Source organism: Heteronotia binoei, chromosome 1, assembly GCF_032191835.1.
Source record: "Heteronotia binoei isolate CCM8104 ecotype False Entrance Well chromosome 1, APGP_CSIRO_Hbin_v1, whole genome shotgun sequence".
NCBI classification, from domain to species: Eukaryota; Metazoa; Chordata; class Lepidosauria; order Squamata; family Gekkonidae; genus Heteronotia; species Heteronotia binoei.
The window spans coordinates 251,370,320-251,393,844 of NC_083223.1; the positions used below are offsets into that span (position 1 = coordinate 251,370,320).

The 23,525-nt window shown below is 46.5% G+C and overlaps 2 protein-coding genes across 2 annotated transcripts in view; both read left to right on the forward strand.

Annotated features, from left to right (window-relative positions):
• PYGM (glycogen phosphorylase, muscle associated) overlaps positions 1-12,785 on the forward strand; it is a 234,100-nt gene extending 221,315 nt beyond the window's left edge. Inside the window, exon 20 of the mRNA XM_060252644.1 lies at positions 12,771-12,785. The gene's annotated coding sequence lies outside the window, so the exon portion shown is untranslated. The remainder of the gene's footprint in view (positions 1-12,770) is intronic.
• NRXN2 (neurexin 2) overlaps positions 1-23,525 on the forward strand; it is a 468,353-nt gene that overhangs the window by 88,015 nt on the left and 356,813 nt on the right. The window lies entirely within an intron of this gene.

Sequence of the window (23,525 nt, forward strand, 5' to 3'; positions counted from 1 at the left end):
ATGATTATGACAAAAACGCTGAAGGTCAAATGAGATGCTAGAGTGGAGACTATCTCTCACAACTGCAGAGTGAATCAGTGTGGTGGGGAGAGGAGTGCATATGGGTCATGCTCTTGCCTATTCAAGAGAGGCTGGGGGGGGGGAAGCAAAACTTTGATATGATGAACGTATTAAACTTCCTCCCAGCAATGTCACGCTGCTTGGTTGCTCTAACCCAGGACTGCCTACTCTGGTCACTTACATAAGCGCATCTCCCCCCCCTCCTCTGCTTTCCCACAACATTGTGGTGCTTTCATGCAGCGCTTGGGGTTTCCTCATCTTTTCTGGGATCTTTCCCAAACCTGCTCTGCTGGGGAATTTAAAAAAAAAAATTAATCAAAACATGAAAGAAAAAGCAATACATAAAAGAAATGCCTCATACTCCATTGGGGGGTTCGTACAAGTTCTACTACAGTTAAGGACATAAGAATGGTAAATATAAATCAAAATTATATCATTCAACTATGTAGTGTATATCAATGGGTGTTAAACCTAACAATGGTATAATTTTCTTGGGATTTACTTCTGATTAGACAGATAGGTTAGAATTGGTAACAGAATTTTCTTAGGAAGGGCTCCAGTTGATAGTGTCTGATTCAGGGGTGTCAAACTCATTTGTTATGAGGGCCGGATCTGACATAAATGAGACATTGTCGGGCTGGGCCATGTCAGGCCAGGCCATGTGTGTTCCTATTTAAGATTAGGTAGCAGAGATATAAACTTTTCAAAGGACACAGACCAACACAAAGATTTTTAAACAAAAAATAAAAATAAAACATGTTTAAAACATTAGCACTCGGTCTTAAAGGTTCTTTCTTTGTATTTCTCCCATGGGATCCAGGGAACTGGGCAAAGGAAGCTCTGGCTCTTTCCTGCCTGCCCCAGGGGACCAGGAGGGGGAGGAACCTCAGCCAATAGAAGGAAGAGAGGCTTGCTTCAGTAGCTCTGCTGTGCGATGGCCTGGCAAAGCAAGCTCTTCCCTCCCCCCTTCCTCCCCAAGGAAGAAGCCTCAGCCAATGGAGAACATAGAGGCCTTGCTCTGTAGCTCCTGTGTGATTGAGCAAGGCTTGCAAAGCAAGCTGAGATGCAGAAGGAAGCAAGAGAGAGGGAGAAGGAAGCAGATGACAGCCAGTTGCCCTCCAGTGGCCTGTGGTTTTCCATTGGGGTTGATCTTTATTCCAATTTGCTTCTAATAGGAGACATTCTGGAGTAAATTCTAATGTCACACATGTAATTTTTGCAACTGACTCCAAAATTGTGCTGGGGCATTTTGAGAAAGATTGCAGCAAAGCCAGGGTGGCTGCCATGTGGACAGAAAGGTCTGGACTCTCCCCATCCTGCCCACACTGGTGCCATTGTCATTTTCCTAATCTCTCTGGTGACCATTTCCGTGGGCCCTTCCTTCTGCACAGCCAAGGGAGCTTTCAAAAGTTTTTTTTTTAAAATCAGTAATTGAGACAGTGATGGATATCCTCCTAAACAGTATATCAATATGTCACTTATAATTAAAAACAAACAAACATAAAAAGGCTCCCTCTCCTGGTGGCATAGTGGCCATGAGGAATATGCAGGGAAACCCTCACTGTGGAAGCCCCAGGCCTCAGATCCTGCAGGAGCTCTCAAGAGTGCAGCTCCTGAACTTTTCTGAGGGTTCTCCCTCTTCCTCCCCACCTACCTTGTCCATTGAATAGTAGGTGCAGCTGCATAACAATCCCTGGATTAGGAGAGCAGACAGCCAGCCAGCCACCAGGAGATTTACCATGTCCCCAGCAGCCATTAACCCCTGGAGAAGCCCGTGCCACCCTTTCTCCACTTCTTATGTGATTTTGGGTGGTGGGTGGCTTGCTGGCCTTTTGACTGGGGGAGGGGGCGGCCCAGGAGAATCCCAGGAGAGTAAGGCCTGCTTGGGCTGGCTGGATCTCTAGCCAGCCCAAGCAGGCCTTGCTCGCCCAGGGCTCTCCTTTCTTGCATCAAGTTGCTTTTGGCTTGGGGGTGGGTGGGTGGCATATGCTAATGAGTTGTGCTAATGAACTCCACCACCTATTTTTCTACAAAAGGACCCTTGGGAAGCCCTGTTACTGCTCTGCTGCAGAAAACGGCTGTGTGGAAAAAGTCTGGACTGCCAGTGGCTGTCCAAGGTGTTAGGCAGAGAGAGGTCTTTCCCAGCACTTGTTATGTGAGATCCTGTAACTGGAGGCACCAGGGATTGAACTGGGAGTCATTGGCATGCAACACACGTGCTTGCCCGCTGAGCTGTGAGCATCTTGGGTTAACGGTGCCGCGTTTGGCAGACACGGAGTTGTGAAGCTCAGTTCCCAAAGAGGCGGAACTCCAAACCCTTGGCTGTACACCTCTGGCTGACGGTAAATGGGTCAGGAAGTTCCAGGGGGACCATTATGGGCCTGGAGGTATTGCGTGCAGTAAAGGAATGATTATTTAGAGATGACCTCGTCGCTCCCTCTCCTGGTAAAACAGCTGCAACCCTTTTTAAAATCAATGCCGAATCTCGTTTCCTTTCTTGTGGCTCGCAGCATTCTGCAAGGGAAGAGCTTTTGGAATGATTCCTCCTGGAGGAAGACTTGGGGAAAATGTCGTTGTATCAGTGCCGGAAATGTTTGGTGTGTTTGTATGACAGGCTCTCTGTGCTCAACTGTCCTTGAGTGATTTCCTTTGTGAGGAAATGCGCTCCAGGGACGGCATCCAGCAGGTGGATCTGGTCCATTTTTATTACGGCTATTACGTTCTGAGCAGCAGTTTCCATTTCTGGTGCTTCCTCAACCAAAGCAGCCAAAACCTCTTCTGCCTCCCCTCACGCCCTTCCATGAAATGCTAGGAAATCACAAACACAGCCTGAATCAAAATACAATCCTCTCCATAAAGATGCTTGCTGCTTGAGCTAAATTACCCCCTAACGAGCGGAGTTGGCAATCAAATCTGACATATGCTCAGACATGAGAGCTGGAAGCATCAGGGTCGGTGTGATTGGGAAGACGCAGAAGCGGAAGCCCGCAACTCTTCTGGGTTGCCTGGAAGGTCTGGAAAAACAGACACTGCTAGCTTTCCAGTGCAGTGCACAAACTCATGCAGGCTCTCACCAGTCATCAGTGTGATCCTTCTGCAAGAAAAAGATGGATATCTGTAGGGAGTGACAGTCAACTGCCATGAGGGGCTCAACACGCCTCCAGTTCCCCTCCACAAAATATTTGGATTAGGCAAAAAATCAGAGCAATCACTTCCTTTCTCCCAAAGCGTTCTGCTCTGGCTCCTGCTCCCTACATAATTGTTTAATTAAAACATGTTGTAGGCCAATTAACCTTTCTCTGGTCTGTTTTTTCTTTCATCTGGTCCCCTCTAAGCACACCTTTGTTCTTCATTAAAGGTATAATGCAGTTCTAAATTAATGCAAATGTCATGGATCCCGCTCCCCCCCCCCCAAAAAAAAAATGCCCTGGGAATTATAGTTCCTGTGAGAATGCCGAGAAACTGAAATGTCTTCATAGAACTACAACTCCCAGCATTCCTTGGCTTGGAGTCTAGTGGCAGTCACCCAGGCTTGGCAGCTCACTTGGATTTCTAATAGAGTGACTGTCGCAAGATGAATGCTACCTGTTTTGCATTTCTGCTGCTTTTTGGCCTTCTGTGAGAAAATTCGAGGACTTATGTGGTAAGAGTCCTTAGACCTGGTGAGGTAAGGCAGCCGGGAGGGCATAATGCCAACTCCAGCAGCAGAAAGGATGAACTGAGATCCAGGCATCTCAGGTCTAATAGATGATCTGTGTAACTCAGTCTCCTGTCTCTGACAGTGGCCAACTTCAATAGCTCAAATAACTTTGGTAGCATTTGGGTATTACCAGAATATGCTGTGCTTGTCTATTCATTCATTTCCTAGATTTTTTTCATGGCATTGGGGTTCCCCTAAATTGCAAATGCAAATTAGTTTTAACATGATGATGAGTGTGATTTTTAAAAAGTTGCCCCTAGTGTACAAGCCTTGCAAATCCTCTTTTCTTTATGCAAATATTCTTGTTTTCTGGGGATTAACATCAGCTTGTGATTTAGAGTCTTCTACACCATTTGTTCTGCCTATTCTAGTAGTAGGGAGTTCCATACATTGGGGGGGGGGTGCGCCCATGTATTGTGTGTGTGTGAACTGCTGTCAAGTGGCAGCCGACTTCTGGTGACCCTGTAGGGCAGGGGTGGCCAAACTGAGGCTCAGGAGCCACATGTGGCTCTTTCACACATTGTGTGGCTCTCGAAGCCCCCACCACCCTGTTGGCTGGCTTGGAGAAGGCATTTCTCTCTTTAAATCGCTTCTCCAAGCCAAGAAAATAACGCATTCAAAGTAAAAGTTGCTTTTTTCCCACCTCCCCATCTTCCTTCTTTCCTTTCTCCCTGTCTTGCAGCTCTCAAACACGTTTAATCTATGTGGCTCTTACGTTAAGCAAGTTTGGCCTCCCTGCTATAGGGTCTTCAAGGGAAGTGATTGAGCAGAATTGCCTCCCTCTATAATGTCTTTCTTGGTGGTCTCCCATCCAAGTACTGACCCTGCTTAGCTTCTGAGGTCTAGAGAGGTCAGGCTATCCTGTACCATTCCAGATCCCTGTATATTGGAAGGGAATACGAAATTAAACATTTCATACAGCTGCTGCTTCACTGCACTGACTGCAAGAGACCAAAGGTCACTTGATGTGGTGGGGTACCTTCTGAGTTTAGCAGAAGGGTGGGAGAGAGCTGACGATGAAAGGGTTTAAAAAGGATGCACCTATCCTAAGACCTGACCTGGATAGCCCAGTGTGGCCCAGTCTCGTCAGATCTTGTAAGCTAAGCAGGGTTGGCCCTGGCTACTATCCAGACAGGAGACCTTCAAAGAACACCAGGGTTCTGATGCAGAGGCAGGTAATGGCAAGCCACCCCTGAACGTCTCTTGCCTTGAAAACTCCATTGGTCAGTTGTGATTTGACAGAACTTTCTTCCACCACCACCTATCCTGAGAGAACTTTCAAAGAAGTAGGACAAGAATTTCTAACGCTGTTGCTGAGAAGAGACTCTGGACAAATGAGAGCACTTGGTTTCTCCCAAATCCCTCGTTCTTGGGCTGGATACAGATGGGCAGCTTGGGGCGGCAGCCTCCCATCACAGACTAAAGCCGGCATAGCGGAAAGCACCTCCAGGGCGGTCATAGAATCATAGAATCACAGAGTTGGAAGGGACCTCTAGGGACATCTAGTCCAACCTCCTGCACAATGCAGGAAACTCACAAACACTTCCCCCTAAATTCACAGGATCTTCATTGCCATATAGCCTCTGTTTAAAAACCTCCAAGGAAGGAGAACCCACCACCTCCCAAGGAAGCCTGTTCCACTGAGGAATCGCTCTAAAGGTCAGGAAGTTCTTCCTGATGTTGAGCCGGAAACACTTTTGATTTAATTTCAACCCATTGGTTCTGGTCCTACCTTCTGGGGCCACAGAAAAAAATTCCACACCATCATCAATATAACAGCCATTCAAGTACTTGAAGATGGTGATCATATCACTTGTCAGCCGTCTCCTCTCCAGGCTAAACATCCCCAGCTCCTTCAACCTTTCCTCATAGGACTTGGTCTCCAGACCCCTCACCATCTTCGTCGCCCTCCTCTGGACTCGTTCTAGCTTGTCTATATCCTTAAAATGTGGTGCCCAAAACTGAACACAATACTCCAGGTGAGGTCATACCAGCGCAGAGTAAAGCGATACCATCACATCACGTGATCTGGACACTATACTTCTGTTATACAGCCCAAAATTGCATTTGTCTTTTTAGCCACCGCATCACACTGTTGACTCACGTTTAGCGTATGATCCACTAAGACCCCTAGATCCTTTTCGCACATACTATTGCTAAGACAAGTCTTCCCCACCCTATAACCATGCATTGGATTTTTCCTACCTAAATGGAGAACTTTACATTTATCCCTGTTAAAATTCATTTTATTGATTTTAGCCCAGTTTTCCAGGCTGTCAAGGTCATCCTGTATCCTTTTTCTGTCTTCTTCTGTGTTTACAACCCCTCCCAATTCAGTATCATATGCAAATTTAATAAGCATTCCCTCTATTCCTTCATCCAAATCATTGATAAAGATGTTGAACAAAACAAGTCCCAGGACAGATCTTTGAGGCACTCCACTTGTCACTCCTCTCCAAGAGGATGAGGAACCATTCACAAGCACTCTTTGGGTGTGATTTGTCAACCAGATCCACCTAACGGTAACAGAATCCAAACCACATTTTACCAACTTGTCAACAAGGATAGTATGGGGAACCTTATCAAAAGCCTTACTGAAATCAAGATAAACGATGTCTACAGCATTCCCCTGATCCAGCAAGGTAGTCACTTTCTCAAAAAAAGAGATCAGGTTAGTCTGACATGACTTGTTCTTGAAAAAACCATGCTGGCTCTTAGTAATCACATCCATTCTTTCTAAATGTTTGATGATTTGTTCTAAAACTTTTCCAGGTATAGACATCAAGCTGACGGGTCGGTAGTTACCCGGATTGTCTTTTTTCCCCTTCTTGAAGATGGGGACAATATTCTCCTGCCTCCAATCTTCTGGCACCTCTCCTGTTCTCCAAGAATTCGCAAAAATAATAGCCAGAGGCTCAGAAATTGCATCCGCAAGCTCTTTTAGAACCCTTGGATACAATTCATCTGGCCCTGAGGACTTAGTTTCATTTAAAGAAACTAGGTGTTTATGTACTACCCCTATGCTGATCCTAGGTTGGAACTTCATACCCTCATATGTTTTGTTTTTGCCATGTTGTGCACTGTTTCCCTCAGAAGAGAAGACTGAGGAAAAGTAGGAAATGAGCAGTTCTGCCCTCTCTTCATTAACTGTCACAATTTCACTTCCTTGCCCTCGCAATGGGCCCACCATGTCCTTGCTCTTTTTCTTACTCTGAACATAAAAAAGAACCCTTTTTTGTTGTTTTAGCATCTTTGGCCAGCCTAAGCTCATACTGAGCTTTAGCTTTCCTAACTTTTTCTCTACAAGCACTGGTGATTTGTTTAAATTCATCCTTGGTTATAATGCCCTCCTTCCAATTCCTAAAGGAGTCTTTTTTATTTCTCAAGTCTTTAGTCGCCGCACCTCAAAAAGGATATTATAGCATTGGAGAAAGTCCAGAAAAGGGCAACTAGAATGATTAAAGGGCTGGAACACTTTCCCTATGAAGAAAGGTTGAAACACTTAGGGCTCTTTAGCTTGGAGAAACGTCGACTGCGGGGTGACATGATAGAGGTTTACAAGATAATGCATGGGATGGAGAAAGTAGAGAAAGAAGTACTTTTCTCCCTTTCTCACAATACAAGAACTCGTGGGCATTCGATGAAATTGCTGAGCAGACAGGTTAAAACGGATAAAAGGAAGTACTTCTTTACCCAAAGGGTGATTAACATGTGGAATTCACTGCCACAGGAGGTGGTGGCGGCCACAAGCATAGCCACCTTCAAAAGGGGGTTAGATAAAAATATGGAGCAGAGGTCCATCAGTGGCTATTAGCCACAGTGTGTGTGTGTGTGTGTGTGTGTGTGTGTGTGTGTGTGTGTGTATATATATATATATATATATATATATATATATATATATATATATATATATATATATATGTTTTTGGCCACTGTGTGACACAGAATGTTGGACTGGATGGGCCATTGGCCTGATCTAACATGGCTTCTCTTATGTTCTTAGAGCTGTTTATGGAGCCACTTCGGCTTCTTTAGGCTTTTTCCTTTTTTTCTTCTCACAGGAATTGTCTGTGATTGCACTTTCAGTATTTCGCTTTTAAGAAACTCCCACCCCTCCTGAACCCCCTTCCTCCTAAGTATTTCGGACCATGGGAATTTACCCAGCATAGTTCTAAGTTTATAAAAGTTTTCCTTTCTGAAGTTCAACCTATAAGTCTGACTACGTATAGCTTTTCCCTTCCCTGTAAATTCCAAAATCACATAGTCACTACTGCCCAGGGTGCCCACTATTTCCACTTCGTCAATCAATTCTTCCTTGTTGGTGAGAATCAAATCCAAGATAGCAGATTCCCTTGTCTCCGTCTTCACTTTCTGGAAAAGGAAGTTGTCAGGAAGACAAGTCAGGAATCTATTTGACTTTTCATTTTTAGCAGAGTTGGACTTCCAACAGATATCCAGGTAATTGAAATCTCCCATGATCACTGTATCCCTTCTCTTGGAAAACTCTGCAATCTGCTGTAGAAGTATCTCATCCAAGTCCTCTGTCTGACTTGGTGGTCTGTAGCAGACCCCCACAATAATATGACTGTTTCTTACTCCTTTTATTTTTACCCAGAAACTCTCAACTGAGCTGCCATGCTCAGATTCACATATTTCCTCACAAGTATATACCTCCTTCACATATACTGCTACGCCTCCGCCCTTTCTCATTTGCCTGTCCCTTTTAAATAAGTCAGATAGTGTGTGGCCCGCTGCTGGAACAGGCAGGGCCATCCCTTCCACTAGGCAAATTAGGTGATTGCCTAGGGTGCTTGCCTTCTGGGGGTGCTGAATTGGGCACCCCCATGTGACTCAGTGATGTTATCAGTGCAGCAGGGGCCACCAGAAGTTAGATTTGCCTGGGGTGCAAGACAGTCTAGGGCCGGCCCTGGGAAGAGGGATGGGCTGTGTGCACTCCAGAGGAGCGGTCACACCACTCAAGCGCTTGAATTATGCTTCCCTGGCATTCAGACTGCCAGAAAAGGCTCCCCAGAAGTGCATGAGTGATTTGCTGCCACTTCCTACCTGGTAGCTTTTTGAAGTGGCAGAGTGACAGTGGAGGACGAGGTAAGGGCGGGAGTGAGGTGTGACCTAGATGTGTGCATTTGAATGTGTCTTTTTGATCTGGAAGTGGGCTATTCTTGTGTCAGCCTAAATTGGCCGTCTGCATCCAGCCTTGGAGTGCCGCCTGGGTTCAAATAGGGTATTTTAGGCATGACTTGCAGGGGCTGAGCCCCATTATCTTATTGTGTTTCAGGTCAGGGGTCTTTTAAGCACAAACATTGTGCCTTTCCCTGACCACTAGCTAGCAACAATCAACTTCCATACATTTGAGTAAAGGCTTTTGGGTCAGGGCAGACTTGCACTCTGGTATGTGTCACATGAACACATGAAGCTGCTCCCTATGGAATCTGACCCCTGGCCTATCAAGGTAATTCTTGTCTACTCTATTCGGCAACATCTCTCCAGGGTTTGAGGAAGAGATCTTTCACATCACCTATATCTGATTCTTTTAAAACTGGAAATGTCAGGGATTGAACCTGCGACCTCCCACACACTCAGCCCTGGTTCCCTCCTCTTTTCAGTTCCGGAAGAATCTTTTCTAGTCTGTAAGTGAGGAAGAAAGTTCTACCTTGTGAGGGAGTAGTCAACTGAAATCCCTGAACCTGGCCCACCATAGAGCCAGTTTGGTGTAATAGTTTAGAGCGCTGAGAGAACCATGTTTGATCCCCCACTCTTCCACATGCAGCTGCTAGTGTGACCTTGGGTCAGCCAGAAGTTGTCTCAGAGCTATTCCTCTCAAGAGCAGTTCTTGAAAGAGCTCTCTCAGCTTCACCTACCTCACAGGGTGTCTGTTGTGGGGGAGGGGGAGGGAAAGGAGATTGTAAGCCGCTCTGAGACTCCAAGTGGTGGAGTATAAATCCAATCCTCTTCTCTTCTTCATAACCCAGCCCAACGCTGAACAAATAACCTTGCCTTGTTGAATCTTGTCAGAGCTTGGAAGCCAAACAGGGTCAGCCATGGTCAGTACTTTGATGGGAGACCACCAGGAAAGACTGGGGTCACTATGCAGAGGAAATCAAGGGCAAGCCACCTCTGCTCATCTCTTACCTTGAAAGAGATGGATCATTGTGAGTTGGTTGCAACTCAATGACACACAGTTGTTATTCCATGCTGAACAAGGCAGCTGTCACTGGTCAAAGTGGTGGATGCTGGGGATTTGAACTCTCAGAGCGTTGGCATCCTCAGGCAAGATGGCCACAAAAAAGAAAAGAAAAAAAACTCTCTGTGTAAAATGCAATTTTAACTTGTTGTGAATAATAAGTATCAAAATACAAAATGAATATTATCAGTACATATCCCCAAGTTAAAACCTCATAAGTTACTCAGTGCTTCTACTGCCCTTATGTGGCTGAAAGCCACTAAATAACATTCAGTCCAGTATTAAAAGTAGGTGGTCCAATGGAGAACCGGTCTGCTTTGCAAGCCGTTTCGGATCTCAAATCCTTCTTCCAGGGACCATTCTTATGAGTGTTTTGTACAGTTTTCCAGGTCCAGTAGTGCCAAAAGAATTCCTAGCTTTCTCTAATTAGCACGCATAATAGCGGGAAGGCCATAGTAAGTACTATCCTTATCAGCAATGCAGGCAACCCAGGGCAAGAGGGGACAGTTGTCTCAGGCCTGGGGACTCTAGGGCCCTAGCCCACTTGTATGGTTGCCATGAGGTGTTGTTGTCTGCTTTATGGAAGTGTTTAGATTTATTACAGCAACTCCATCCCTGACTGGAGCAGCCGCAAAATAAAACAAAAAGGCTACCAACTCTGGGTTGGGAAATTCCTGGAGATTTGGGGGGGGGGGAGATTTGGAGCCTGGGGAGAGCAGTGTTTGGGAAAGGGAAGGACCTCCACAGGGCATAATGCCATGGAGTCCACCTTCCAAAGCAGCCATTTTCTCCAGAGAAAATGATCTCTGCCATAAGAACGTAAGAGAAGCTGTGTTGGATCAAGCCAATGCCCGTCTAATCTAACACTCTGTGTCACACAGTGGTCAAAACCCAGATGTCATCAGGAGGTCCAACAGAAGGGCCAGAGCTCCATGCACCCTCCCACTGTTGCCCTTCAAGCACCAAGAATACAGAGTATCACTGCCCCAGACATAGTATTCCCTCTATACCTTGTGGCTAATAGCCACTGATGTCATCTGGAGATCACTTGTCACTTTGGAAGATATTCACACCCTTCCTGGAAGCTGGCAACCTAAGTGGTTCCTTAAATACAAATATTTATTTCAATTTGAGCTTTTGTTAGTCACTGATCATAATCATCAGAAGCAGCCTGGTAGTGCATCTGCATTTTCCACTCTGCAGTGATTCTTCCCCACCACTGGGGAGTGCTGTGGGTCCCACCCTGGTTGCCACAGGGCAGCATCAGCTAGGCCTAGCTGATTGATGGCAGCAGCAGCACCTAGCAACCCATCCTGGCAACACCTAGAAAGGCTTAGGTTAGGGTTGCCAGATCTTACTTGGCTCCTGGCAGGGGCGCGCATAGGGCAATGACATCACTGGAAGTGACATTATTGCACCGGGCACATAATGGGCGGATGCTCTAGCACTTTGGAAAAACCTCTGTGATTATCATAGAATCTCCCCCCCCCCCCCAAAAAAAATGCTAGAGCGTCCCCCTGCAATGTGCCTGTTGTGATGTCACATCTCTGTGATGTCATCACAGTGTGCCGGTGCTCTTTGGAGGCAGTGCTCCCCTCACTGGCCAGTTCTGTGCTGGTGGGTTGGAGGCCTCGAAATTGGGGGGAAACCTGCCCCTGGCAGGAGGCTGGGAACCTTAGCTTAGGTGGATCTATTCTGGCCTGAAGGAGGGATAGAGGTGCCTTACAAAGAAATAAGCCAGGGGCCCCCAACCTTTTTGAACCTGTGGGCACCTTTGGAATTCTGACATAGGATGATGGGCCCAACCATAAACTGGCTGCTGTAGGACAGCAGAGCCACACACAGAAAGAAAGCTCAAGGGCAGGAGAGAGGAGGGGTGATTAAAAAATACATTGGGAAAGAGGATTGAGAAAGATTAAAGCAAACTCTATTGTGGCAATCACCCCTCAACAATGTTATTTTATTCTGCATAGCCAATCAGAGGCAAATCAGAAGCCCTGCTGGGCAGGAGCCCCAACTGGCCCTATCTAGTTATCAGAAACACTTGGTGAGCACCAAGAAGAAGAAGATGATACTGGATTTATATCCCGTCCTATACTCTGAATCTCAGTCTCAGAGTGGTCATAATCTCCTTTACCTCCTCCCACAACAGACACCCTGTGAGGTGGGTGGGGCTGAGAGAGCTCTAACAGCAGCTGCCCTTTCAAGGACAACTCCTACGAGAGCTATGGCTGACCCAAGGCCATTCCAGCAGCTGCAAGTGGAGGAGTGGGGAATCAAACCTGGTTCTCCCTGATAAGAGTCCGTGCACTTAACCACTATACCAAACTGGCTCAGATGTTGGCAGGCACAGGGGCACCCACAAGCTCCATGTTGCAGAACCCTAGAATATGCCTTCGTTGCCCCACTTTACATGTGGCATTAAACGCACTGTGAAAGCATTTTGTACTTTCAGTATATATGGTCAAGGTTCATTTCATCCTGATTGTGTTTAAAATGCTAAGCTTAAGTAGCGAACAAGACTTTGCAACTTTGGGGTTTTATCTTTCCATGTAGTTTATGGTTACTACTCAACCAGCAAGTGGGTCCCAGGAAAATAATAGTGGAAGAAGAAGAAGACTGAATTTATATCCCGCCCTCCACTCCAAAGAGTCTCAGAGCGGCTCACAATCTCCTTTACCTTCCTCCCCCACAACAGACACCCTGTGAGGTGGGTGGGGTTGGAGAAGGCTCTCACAGCAGCTGCCCTTTCAAGGACAACCTCTGCCAGGGCTATGGCTGACCCAAGGCCATGCTAGCAGTTGCAAGTGGAGGAGTGAGGAATCAAACCCTTTTCTTCCAGATAAGAGTCCGTACACTTAACCACTACACCAAACTGACTCTCCAAACAGCTGAGGGAGGGAAAGGAAAGACAGGCTGCTTACAGATTGGCACTTTGGGCCAATTCAGAGACGACTTAAAAATCGACCAGAAAAATCAAGGCCAGATTAACAATTAGGCAAAGTAGGCACTGGCCTATGGGTCCCCATGCCTTTAGGGGCCCCAAGCTGGCTTCCCCCCCCCCCCCACACCCCGTTTCCCGTCTGCTTGCAGCCCTCCCAGCCTCTGTGCACAGCCAGCAACTGAGCCGCTCTTTGCCCAACTTGTCTGGTGTGGCTGCTGCTGGTGTCATTGCCAATTTTGCCTCTCTCTGCCTCTCCCTCCCAGTTTTGTCAAAGGGGCTGTTGGGAAAGTGCCTGCACGCGGTGGGGTGGGCGCTCCAACTCTGAGATAATTTGCAAGGGGACCCCAAGATTTTGACTGCCTAGGGGCCTCCACAGGGTTTAATCCGGCCCTGAGAAAAATCCTTCCACACACAAACATCTGCTACCTGTCCATGTCCCGTCCTCTGCAGTGCGGCTCAAAAAGCTACCACTTCTGAAGTGGTAGCAAATATTTGAGCCAAATGCCAGTCACCTCCTCGTTGTCCGGAAGAGGAAGGGTGCAAGGGAGGCGCCTTGACGTGTGAAAGTGCCAAGCTGCCCCCAAGCCACTTCCGGTGAGGTACATCCCCTCCCCAAACTCCACCCTTCCCAGGATCTATCCCCAAATCTCCAGGAATTTCCCAACCTGGAGTTGGCAACTCTAGTTATAGTGTATATATGTGGGGGAGGGGATCAGTGTGGGGCCCTAGACTCCTGGATTCTCACTCCACATCTGCAGCAGGAGTGTGGGGCCTAATTTGGGTTGCCAGATTCCCCTGGCTGCTGGCAGAGATTAGAGGGCAGAGGGTTGCCGATTCCGGGTTGGGGAGCTTGTGAACTTGGGGGCGGAGTCTGAAGAGGACAAGGACCTCAGTGGGGCACAATGCCATAGAGCCCACCCTCCAAAGCAACCGTTTTCTCCAGGGGAGCTGATCTCTGTTGTCTGGAGATGAGCTATAACTCCAAGGGATTCCCAGGTGCCACCCAGAGGCTGGCATGGCTAGTGGCAGGAAGACAGCAGAGGAGTGGGAGGGCTGAGTTCCCCCCACCCCTCTTGTGCCACTCTGCACCTCCTGCTGCTGTGCTGAGCAGAGGCTGACGCTGCCAGAGCTCCGCATTCATCTCCAAGAAAAATGACCCTCTGAGCCGCCTGGGGCAGGGGGACCTGAGATTAAACCCGCAGACGGCGCCTCGCACTCCATCACCGGCCGCTTATCTCCCAGACGCTCCTTCCTGCGTTGTCTTGTTGGTGGCATCTTGACTTCTCTCTCCGGAAGCTTGCTGGCTCCCTTGTTCCTACAGACAGAACAATTTTTAATAATAATAAAAAAGACTGGGCATGGTTTGGGAAAAGGGGGCTTCAGATGGGTTCCTGCCCACCCCCAGCCCAGCCAGTGCCTAAAGGCTGCACCTCTCCCTGCAAGCAATACCCCATATCTGCAGGGATGGGCTGTGGTTACAGTAGTGAGGGAAATGTACTCAGTATGTGTTCAGAGGCACTCTTGAGCAGGGCTTTTTTGGTAGAAAAAGCCCAGCAGGAACTCATTTGCATATTAGGCTGCACCTCCTGATGCCAGGCCAGCCAGAATTGTGTTCCTGTGCGTTCCTGCTCAAAAAAAGCCTTGCTCTTGATTATTCTCTTACACATTCTGTGACTCAGTGTATTTTAAATCCATTTTATCATTCCAGTTCTTTAATATTCTTCCTTTAAAAGTTATATTTTCAAGTGCCAGGCCAAGTCTTTAGCCCCCCACCCCCACCCCCCATCCTACCCGATTCCTTTTCTGCTGTTGCCTCCTCCGTAGCAATCCAGTTGTTACGCTTCTCCTGGCCTGGTTTTAAACTACTCTTCAGTTTTACAGTGGTGCTCTTTAATGTTTTTTTAATGGGTCTTAATGTAGTGTGTTAAAAATGTTTTCTTTTACTGGTTTTTTTTTGTAAGCTGCCTTGGATTCCATATTAGGGGGAGGGCAGCAAGGGAAAGTTCTTAATGAATCAAGGATCGGCGATGTCTTCGAAAACAGGTTCTGGGGTACTGTCCTGTTGCGCTCCAAGCAAGTCTCGCCCTCTTTGTCTCTCATGGGTTTGAACTGCGCCAGGGCTTTTTTTTTTTTTTTAAATAGCAGAAACGCAGTTCAGGCTGGCTTGGTGTCAGGGGGTGTGGCCTAATACACAAATGAGTTCCTGCTGGGCTTTTTCTACAAAAAAGCCCTGTGTGAAACATTGGTGATGTCAGGGGGTGTGGCCTAATGTGCAAATGAGTTCCTGCTGGGCTTTTTCTACAAAAAACCCTGTGTGAAACATTGGTGATGTCAGGGGGTGTGGCCTAATGTGCAAATGAGTTCCTGCTGGGCTTTTTCTACAAAAAAGCCCTGAGCAGGGCTGTGAATCATGTGAAGTAATAATGGAGTCCCACTGAACATGTGCAGAGTGCCCATCTCTCACTACTGCATAGCCACAATGAGACCCTCTCCCCCTTCCTCATTCTCATCTGGCATGAGCAAGTAGGGCTTTTCACAGCATCAGGAGCTCTGACACCTCTTCATTTCGACAACAAGCTTTCCCCCCCATCTTCAAAAATATTCTAGAACTCCATGGCCATGTTGTTCCCTTGAGGCATGCCCCAGTGTCCTCCTCTCCTATTTGCATTGCGTTACTTTCAGATTTACTCTGCGCACAGTAATGATGTGGGCTGTATGTTTTTAGTGTGCTGCTGCCAATTAGCGTTCCTGGCGGTGCGTGTTACCAGTGGTGTGTGCATGTGCGAGTGCGCATCTCTTGCTGGCCCTGTGCCTTCCAGCACTCCTGCATAGCGAGGTTGAGGGGGGGGGGGGAGAAAGGCAGAGTCTGCGCCAGCGAGATAAGATTTGGTGCCTTGTGCTTTGACTTTGACTTGCTCTTGATGTCGTGTCTTCCTGGAACAAAAAAAAAAACAAAGAGGGAAAAAGTAAAAGGGGGATGAGGTGGGGAATGGAGTCAGGGAGGGTGAGCTGAGAGGGGCTTGCCAGTTGCCCACACTCTCTTCCCACCCCACCCCCAAACTGAAAGGGGCTTGTCCCACTCCTTCGCCATCCTGCTGAAGTAGACCAGCTGGACAGCAGTCTGTATCTTTGTTTGAAACAAAGACAGCATTGCAAGCATTGTGTGCTCCTGCGCATGCGTGGATAGAGTAGTTCATGCTGGAATGCTGATTCTGGTCTGTTTCATGTTCAGGCAGTGAAAGGTGGAACAAGTGTGTTGCAGTGTGCATGTCTCTGTGTGCGTCCAGCAATTTCCATTGTGTGAAGATGAAGCAGTGAGGGAGCCACTCAAGTAAGGCTTCCAGTTGTAACTTGCAAATTGTCATTTGCACATTCCAAGTTCTACCCATATATGGGTAAATATTGGAGGGACCAAGCAAGAATCATTGCATAAGGTCTTGCTGGAGACTTTGGCCATATCCTGCTTCCCTTTACCTGTTTTTTTGTCTTCTCACCTGTGCCAGGGGTTGAGATTCTTGTCCTGCAAAGTGCCTGGCGGGGTGGATCATTTCTTTTTTCCACTTCTGTTTCTTCCTTGAATGGTTGTGGGGTGGGAAGGCTGTGCCTTTTTCCATCTAGAGGAAACATTGTTCGGGGCTCCTGTGTGCTTCTGACTAGAGCACTATGTTGCCCTGGGAGGCTGTATCCTCCTATTTCCCTGGAAACTTTGGTAGGATAGAAATGCCCCCCACCAGCTTTGTTTCCACATGGTGAGGATTGTCTTATTTGCTTTCATCATCACTGTGAATGCAGGGGCATATACAGAGCTTCCACATGGAGAGTTTTTTGTGCATGTTCCTCCATTGGGGGGGGGGTTTCTTTCTTTTCCACACTTTCTCCACATGACTCCATATTGGCTGTCAGGAGCACGGTCATCACAGCCACTGTGGTGCTGCCCCTTTTTGTTGTTTTTTCTTTCATGCATATACTGTAGTGTAATATCAGCTTATAAATTTTGTTCCTGGACCTGTAGTGCTGCTTCACATCTTTCATTTTCTTTACCTGGTATGCAAAGAAGGCACTGAGGTACTCCAAAGGGATCTGTTGAGGCTGGATGAGTGGGCGTCAATGTGGCAGATGAGGTTCAATGTGGCCAAGTGCAAAGTAATGCACATTGGGGCCAAGAATCCCAGCTACAAATACAAGTTGATGGGCTGTGAACTGGCAGAGACTGACCAAGAGAGAGATCTTGGGGTCGTGGTAGATAACTCACTGAAAATGTCAAGACAGTGTGCGACTGCAATAAAAAAGGCCAACGCCATGCTGGGAATTATTAGGAAGGGAATTGAAAACAAATCAGCCAGTATCATAATACCCCTGTATAAATCGACGGTGTGGTTTCATTTGGTGTACTGTGTGCAATTCTGGTCACCGCACCTCAAAAAGGATATTATAGCATTGGAAAAAGTGCAGAAAAGGGCAACTAGAATGATTTAAGGTTTGGAACACTTTCCCTATGAAGAAAGGTTAAAACGCTTGGGGCTCTTTAGCTTGGAGAAACGTCAACTGCGGGGTGACATGATAGAGGTTTACAAGATTATGCATGGGATGGAGAAAGAAGTCCTTTTTTTCCTTTCTCACAATACAAGAACTCGTGGGCATTCAATGAAATTGCTGAGTAGTCAGGTTAGAATGGATAAAAAGAAGTACTTCTTCACCCAAAGTGTGATTAACATGTGGAATTCACTGCCACAGGAGGTGGCGGCGGCTACAAGCATAGCCAACTTCAAGAGGGGATTGGATAAAAATATGGAGCAGAGGTCCATCAGTGGCTATTAGCCACTCTGGGTGTGTGTGTGTGTATGTATGTGTGTATATATATATATTGGCCACTGTGTGATACAGAGTGTTGGACTGGATGGGCCATTGGCCTGATCCAACATGGGTTCTCTTATGTTCTTAAGTTCTCACTGCTGGTGGAGTTCAAAACAGTCAGTTGAGCAGTGAATTCCTGTCCTGCTCCAGCTGTCTTGCAGCTTCATCCTCTTCATTCCTTTCCAAGCAAACAGGACACAAACTGCCTACACCTTTCCCCTGATATCTCCATAATGAAAAAGGCTAGAGACTTTATTTAAAAAGATTAACTGTAAACTTAGAGAATCTAAATTTTGAAATAAAAATAGATTAGAGCAACAGATTGTTATAACATTATTGTGCTATAGCTCAATGCCATCTACTGGTGTGTTTTTTTTAACCTGCAAAAGGCTCTGCATTGTCTCAGCAGGGAAACAAATGATGGGACGTTAGCACCAGTAGGCAACTCACACTAGGGTGCTGATGTGGGTGTGATCACTGCGGGGAAGGAAAATGTGCACCATTCCTTCCAGATGGTATGATAATGCACTTGGATGGTATTCTTTCAAAAAAAGTTTGGAATAAAGCAGATTTGAGAAAGAATGTATTGTTTATGGAAACCTGGGAAAAGGATGGTTACAACACAGCTCCATGTGGTAGCCCCCTCCCCACCTCCAGCAATCCAGTTTGGAAGCCAGAATGGAGAAAAATTTCTGTGGAAGCATCCATAAGTAAACTTTTTAAAAAATGGTAATATAATAACTTTTTCAAAAAATCAGCTAAAACATTGCAAAAATTTAGTGACCTTTTGAGTTCCCTAGAACTCTTCATCAGGACAGATATTAAGCAAAACACAAAAAAGTAAAGGTAGTCCCCTGTGCAAGTACCAGTCATTTCCGACTCTGCAGACTTTTTAACGGGGTGGTTTGCCATTGCCTTCCCCAAACACAAAAGGGGGAGAAAAATGTATCGATGGGCAGAATGAAAGAGTCCCTTATCCAAAAATATTTTTTCCTCCTTCCCTTTTTTCTTTTCTTTTCATGTTTCACTTGAATTCACATCCCCCCTGATTGTCTAAAATTAGACAGATAGTGTTTCTCCATTAAGCTCAGTTGAGCTAGTGAAATGGCTGGCTTCAGGTTGGTGTCTGTGGAACTGGTGCCCTTGTTCTTTCTCCACGTCCTGATGCTACTCTAGAAGGTCAGAAAGGAATTTTCCTCTAGGCCAGATTGGCTCATGGATCCTGGAGTCTATAGCTTTCATCAGGGCACAGAGCAGGGGGTCACTGGGGGAGTGGTGTGGGAGGTAGCTGTGAATTTCCTGCATTGTGCAGCAGGTTGGACTAGATGACCCTTAGAGTCACTTCAAGACAACATGATGCAGTGGTTAAGAGGAATGGACTTTAATAGGAGAGAATCGGGTTTGATTCCCCACTCCTCCCAGGCAGCCAGCTGGGTGATCTTGGATCAGTCACATGTCTCTCAGAGCTGTTCTCTCAAGAGCTCTCTCAGCCTCACCTACCTCACAGGGTGTCTCTTGTGAGGAGAGGAAAGGAAGGTGATTGTAAGCTGCTCGGAGACTCTGAGAGAGGGGTGAGGTATAAGTACAACTTCTCTTTTTCTCCCAGCCAGGGCCAGCCCTATATTGTCTGCCCCCCTAGGCAAGGCTAACTTATGGCGCCCCCCCTGCACTGATAACATCACTGAATCACATGGGGGGCACCCGATTAACGACCCCCGGAAAACTAGCACCCTAGGCAATTGCCTAGTTTGTCAAGTGGCAGGGCTGGCCCTGCTTCCAGCTCGATGTTTCTATTTTTCTATGTTGCTGGGGGTGGGGGGATGAACTGGCTTTAGCCTCAGCACTGTTAGAGCCAGATGCTCACATGAAGGTGCATGGAAATTTGCTTGTACTGATTTGCAGAGCAGAGAGGCCTGCCTAGTCTTTGGGTGTCAAAAAGGTCAGGTAGGTTAGAAATGCACCGCTCCTTCAGTGTGGCTTTGAACTCATGGGGGGGGCTTGCGCAGGTTGGGATTCCTTCAGGAGCTTCTTCATGGGTTTGGGTGGTAGAGGTCCATACCTTGCCTAAAATTAATCTCTGAATTTTTCTACTATAAGCGGGGGGGGGGGAATCAAAATTCTTGTAGCACCCTAAAGACTAATGATATTTATTTCAATATGTGGTCAGAGACCACTTTTCAGGTAGATATCAAAAAACGTAAGAGAAGCCATGTTGCATCAGGCCAGTGGCCCGTCCAGTCCAATACTCTGTGTCACACAGTGTTCAAAAAAACCAGGTGCCATCAGGAGGTCCATCAGAGGGGCCAGGACACTAGAAGCCCTCCCTATCTGATGAAGTAGGCTGTGACCTCCATAAACTCATATGGAAATAAATATCATTCGTCTTTAAAGTGCCACTAGATTTTCGTTATTATTATTTTATTTTGACAGACAAAACAGCTACCCTTTTGCAATGTATGTAGAATGAGGACTGTTGAGTTTTGACCCCATCCCCCCCACCCCACTGCTGTTTGCATTATAAGGGATCCAGTTAGTGGTGGAGATACATTAGGTTGGATCCAGAATAAATTTTCCAGTGACAGAATGGAACTTTTGTGTTTCCCTTCTCCAACCAAAGCCCCCTGGTCTCCATGAAATGAAATTCAGCTCCTGAGGTTTAGGGGAACCTGAAGAATAGCACAAGGGGGACTGTAACAGGAAGTGGAAATCAGTGGAAATGGCCAGGTTCCTCTGGATCCAACCCTTCAACTTACTGCAGGCTTTTATGTTGTTTCCCCCTTTAAGCCTGCCTGCCTGCCTGCCAGCCTTCCTACCTGTCTTTTGTTATCACAAACTCATTCAGTGAAGAGAGGTAAAAGTTCATGTGCACAGACACAGACTGCAAACAACATGTACATCTTTCATTCAGTTCAATTGTCTTGGTGGTGGAGGAAAGTGCTGTCAAGTCATAGGCAGTGTTCCCTCTAAGCTGAGTTAGTGTGAGGTTGCTCACAGACCTTTAGCCTCTGGCTCTCACATTTTTGTCTTAGCTCAGGAAGGATGGCCCCAGAGCAAACCAATCTATGCAGTAGCCAAATTGCTTGTTCACAACTTCAATGCCGGTAGCTCACATAGCAGAATTTTGGCTCACAAGACTCCACAGCTTAGAGGGAGTATTGGTCATAGGCAGGGGTCATTTTGTAGAAAAATAGGTAGTGGAGCTTATCCAGAGACTGTTATGCAGCTGCACCTACTATTCAATGGACAAGGTAGGGGGGAGGAGGAGGGGGAACCCTCAGAAAAGTTCAGGAGCTGCGCTTCTGTGAGCTGCTGTAAAATTTAAGGCCTGGTCATAGGAGACATCCAGAGATGATTTGCTGTTGCCTGCCTCCTCATGGTGACCCTGGACTTCTTCAGTGGTCTCCCATCCAAATACTAGCCAGGGCCAACCTTGCTTATCTTCCAAGATCTAACGAGACCAGGCTAGTTGTGTTTGGTAAATGCATATTCTGATCTGCATTTGTGAGCATAGGATCATGTTATTTCCGTCGGTTGGCGACCCAGATAGTTCAGTCTCATCAGATCTTGGAAGCTAAGCAGGGTGAGTGCTGGATAGTATTTGGATGGGACGCCATCAAGGAATAACAGGATTACTACATAGAAAGGAAGGCAATCGCAAACCACTTCTGAACATCTCTTGCCTTGAAAACCCCACAGGGTCACTGTAAGTCAACTGAAGACAAAAAAAAGAGAGAATGAAACAGGTCTGACTTTATGGTGTTCAGGTGCAGGGCTTTTTTTGAGCAGGTATGCACAGTTCTGGCTGGTTTGGCATCAAAGGGTGTGGTCTAGTATGCAAATGAGTTCCTGCTGGTGTTTTTCCTACAAAAAAGCCCTGTGTGAAACAATGGTGACATCAGGGCATGTGGCCTAATATGCAAATGAGTCCCTGCTGGGCTTTTTCTATTAAAAAAAAGCGCAGTGTATTGTAGGGTTCCAACTTTTTCCAGTTTGTATTCACTGGTGCTTTAAGGATGCTACTTCAAGTTAGTGAGTTGTGAACGGAGAACCAGTGTTTGTTCCCCCCCACACACATTAATTTAACCCAGAGCCCATAAGAGTACTACATTCCTCTCAGCAGGATTCACTTAACTATCTATTCAGTATGGGAGAGTGGATCTATGGCTGATCGAACAAGGGATTTCTCTGTGGCAGTCCCATTCCCATGGGGAAAGGTTGCCAAAGAATGTAAAGGCTGTGAAGTCTTCACGGTTTTCTCAGAAAGCAGAAAGCTTTGGGTTAAATAGCTGTGATAGTTTATTCACTTGCCAGTGTTGTCACCTTGGATTATGGTTTTAATACATGACTGTCATGTGGGAAACCACTTTTGAGCCACACGGAAACGTGGTCTATAGAACTTTTAATAGAATTGCAGCCTGGTCCTTAGACCCTCCCCCAGTGCTGGTGTATTGACAATGCTGGTATCCCATGCCTGCTTTGCAGACTGGAAACATGTATCCAAAACACTTCCCCCTCCAAAAAAGGGGGATGGATAGCTCAGGCGAGACTGATCTTGTTAGATCTCTGAAGCTAAGCAGGATTAGACCTGGTTAGTATACGGATGGGAGACTCCCAAGGAAGTCCAGGATTGCTATACAGAAGCAGGTAATGTCAAGTCATCTGTTTGCCTCTTGCCATAAAAACCCTATCAGGCTGTCAAATTTATTTGTTATGAGGGCTGGATCTGACATAAATGAGACCTTTTCGGGTTGAACCATGTGTGCCAATGTAATGCCAGGTAATGGAGATATAAACTTTATAAAGGACACAGATAAACACAATTAATTTTTTTTAAACTTAAAATATATTTTAAAGATTAGCACTCTTGCAATATTTTATTTATTTAACAGTTTCTGATAACTGACACTGCTCTGAATTATTGCATAAAAATCTGGAGATAATGTCTGTGCTGTAGCAATCTTGAGTATGATGTTCGGGTATTGTTCAGGTGTGTGTCTGTAAGTTGCAAACCTACTTTTGATTTATTGACATTCATTACAGAAATCTCATGGTCAGTGCTTTGAGCCTAAGATCCAGGACCAGGGGAAAACATGAAATGGCTGGGCATTGTGAGCTTTTGTACATAGTTGCTGCATGTGTTGATCAGCCAATGGAGAAAATAGAGGCTTTCCTCTATCGCTCCTGCGCAATTGAGCAAGCCTGGCAAAGCAAGCTGTGATGAAGAAGGAAGCAAGAGAGAGAGAAGGAAGCAGATAACAGTGAGTTGCTCTCAGGTCTGATAGCCCTCTGGGGGGCTGATTCAGCCCTTGGGTCACCATGTTTGACACCCCTGCCCTACATGGTCACCATAAATAGGCTGCAACTTGACAGCATTTTCCACCACTTGAAGGTGCAGAGAGCATAGAAGTTGCACTGGAGCCCATAACAACAGGGCTTTTTTTGTAGCAGGAACTCCTTTGCATATTAGGCCACACATCCCTGATGCAGCCAATCCTCCAAGAGCTTACAGTAGGCCCTGTAAAAAGAGCCCTGTAAGCTCTTGGAGGATTGGCTACATCAGGGGGGTGCAGCCTAATATGTAAAGGAGTTCCTGCTAAAAAAAAGCCCTGCATAGCAACATGATTGCAAACCACCAACCATGGAGTAGCATTCTGCCAGTGCCCCGATCCCATGACAGACAGAGATAGACAACTAGCTGATGGGACCATGGCCTCCTATATATGGAACACACCAAGGAAAGGAATAAGGGAAAACACAGCACTTTC